At 42.0% G+C, this 2,853-nt stretch overlaps 1 pseudogene; it reads right to left on the bottom strand.

Annotated features, from left to right (window-relative positions):
* Positions 1 to 871: 871 nt before the first annotated feature.
* On the bottom strand, positions 872 to 1,383 carry LOC138658246 (tubulin polymerization-promoting protein family member 3 pseudogene; annotated as a pseudogene).
* Positions 1,384 to 2,853: the final 1,470 nt, after the last annotated feature.

Below are 2,853 nucleotides of genomic sequence, written 5' to 3'. Positions count from 1 at the left end.
TTTGCGTGGAGCCCCAGATCGAGGGAGATTATCAGTGGTCTTGTATGTCTTCCATTTTCTAATTATTGCTCCCACTGTTGATTTCTTCACTCCAAGCTGGTTGGCTATTGCAGATTCAGTCTTCCCAGCCTGGTGCAGGGCTAGAATTTTGTTTCTGGTGTCCTTTGACAGCTCTTTGGTCTTCACCATAGTGGAGTTTGGAGTCAGACTGTTTGAGGGTGTGCACAGGTGTCTTTTTATACTGATAGCAAGTTTAAACAGGTGCCATTACTACAGGTAATGAGTGGAGGAAAGAGGAGACTCTTAAAGAAGAAGTTACAGGTCTGTGAGAGCCAGAAATCTTGATTGTTTGTTTCTGACCAAATACTTATTTTCCACCATAATATGCAAAAAAAATGATAAAAAAACAGACAATGTGATTTTCTGGATTTTTTTTTCTCAGTTTGTCTCCCATAGTTGAGGTCTACCTATGATGTAAATTACAGACGCCTCTCATCTTTTTAAGTGGTGGAACTTGCACTATTGCTGACTGACTAAATACTTTTTTGCCCCACTGTATATATGTGCTAGGGTTAATCAAAGACACTGGAACAGTCCATGTAGATGAGCAGTCTGCATGCTCCTAGTAGAAGAAAAGACGCAGTGTGCCACTTGCTCAGTTCTGGGATAGAATATCATGTCTCATATGACCTAGAAAAAACGAGAGGATCCAATTTCACATTTGATGGTGTATTATCGACAGGTTAATGTAAGCTAAGGACAGATGTCTTAGACACTAAATAATTAACTGTTTCATCCTAGTGGATTTCGGGACATTACTGATGTTTTTAGGGTCCCTTCAGGTATTATTCCTTCAATTGTTGTTCTTGAGTTACTCCTTGACTTTCCTCTTGTACGACCCTCCTCCCTTATACGCCTCAACGTATCAAGAGTTGTCAGTCTGTTCTTCACCTCCTGCTATGCCTTTGCCTTTGCCACTCTCATCAAAACGTTCATTGTGTGATCCCATGTATTTTGTGTGTCTATTAGACAATCCACGGCCCCTGCAGTCACAGCTTTCGTGCTCCCCATGTTTGCAGGTACTTTACCATCTACAAGCTTGTGGATAGCTGCTATTGCCTCATTTGCAGGCATCCGTTGAAATCTCTTCGCTGACAAAAGTTCCATGGCCTTCTTAAATTCTTCATAGTTGATCACATGTGCTACCATAGACTTCACTTTAGCGAAGACAATGTCCACGTCTGTGCTGGTACATCCATGTTCTTGGATGCTGCATTCCTTGCAGAGTTTGCTGAAGTTTTTGCCGGTCATCTCGTTTCCAGTTGCGTTGGTGCTGCCATAGACTGCAAACTTATGGAACGCTTTCTCAAGTTCATGAGACATCGTGGTCCCCATGTCTGCAGGCTCTTTACCCTCTTCAAGCTTGTGGATAGCTGGTGTTGCCTCATTTGCAGGCATCCGTTGAAATCTCTTCGCTGACAAAAGTTCCATGGCCTTCTTAAATTCTTCTTAGTTGATCACATGTGCTGCCATAGACTTCACTTTAGCGAAGACAATGTCCACGTCTGTGCTGGTACATCCATGTTCTTGGATGCTGCATACCTTGCAGAGTTTGCTGAAGTTTTTGCCGGTCATCTCATTTCCAGTTGCGTTGGTGCTGCCATAGACTGCAAACTTATGGAACGCTTTCTCAAGTTCATGAGACATCGTGGTCCCCATGTTTGCAGGTTCTTTACTCTCTACAAGCTTGTGGATAGCTGGTATTGCCTTATTTGCAGGCATCCGTTGAAATCTCTTTGCTGACAAAATTTCCATGGCCGCCTTAAATTCTTCATAGTTGATCACATGTGCTGCCGTAGACTTCACTTTAGCGAAGACAATGTCCACGTCTGTGCTGGTACATCCATGTTCTTGGATGCTGCATACCTTGCAGAGTTTGCTGAAGTTTTTGCCGGTCATCTCATTTCAAGTTGCTTTGGTGCTGCCATAGACTGCAAACTTATGGAACGCTTTCTCAAGTTCATGAGACATCATGCACTGAAGAGAGGATCAGAAACAATGAGGTTGCTCTACCACTTCTCTCCACTAGGGGTCAGTAAGCAGTGCAGCCATCAGCATGGACGTATCACCACCCTTGAGGCTGAGAGAGTGGAGCCCTCATTCATGTAACGCAGAGAGAAGCACACACTTCGACCTCAACATTAGTCACGTGGGACCCTGGGCGCCGCTCCTGATAGGTGGTCTACAACTCGTTCATTGCTAGTTTTAACCATTTGTAGAATCGCTGTAGTCACCCTGAAAACAAGTACAAACTCTGCATCATATATAGTTTTGCAACTTTTCCCCTGTGTTTTTTCTCTTACTCTAATGATGCATTTGATATACTACTAAAACCTTTTTGAATCCTATCCATTTTACACTTATTTGAAATGCATTTTATATACGGTACTTTCCAAAATATTACACAGTGTTATATCCTAGACAGCATATCAGCCAAAATAAGCTGGTGTAGCTTGTGTTTTGTGATCTTTAGTTATTAATTAAGCCTTCATATGTTGGAGGTCACAAGTATGTAAAATGTTAGTTATGCAGTAACACATGAATAATGAGCCCATCTCTTAAATGATACTTCCCAGAACCTTGGAGGAATTTGTGCATGACTATGATAAACTGACAGTGATAGAAGTATGAGCATCATATGTATAGCACAAAAGTAACTCTGCAAAAGCTGGCTATGTACGTGTTACACTTACTTGACATTTTATTTAATTTGTTTATATTTGTTTATTCATTTTTATAAGCAGGGTCGGACTGGGGTGTCTGGGGCCCAACAGAGGAATGGACTTTAGGGGA

The sequence above is a fragment of the Ranitomeya imitator genome, chromosome 1 (assembly GCF_032444005.1).
Source record: "Ranitomeya imitator isolate aRanImi1 chromosome 1, aRanImi1.pri, whole genome shotgun sequence".
In the NCBI taxonomy this organism is placed as follows: domain Eukaryota; kingdom Metazoa; phylum Chordata; class Amphibia; order Anura; family Dendrobatidae; genus Ranitomeya; species Ranitomeya imitator.
Note: the sequence above shows the minus strand (reverse complement) of the source record. Positions and strands in the feature narration are given on the sequence as shown.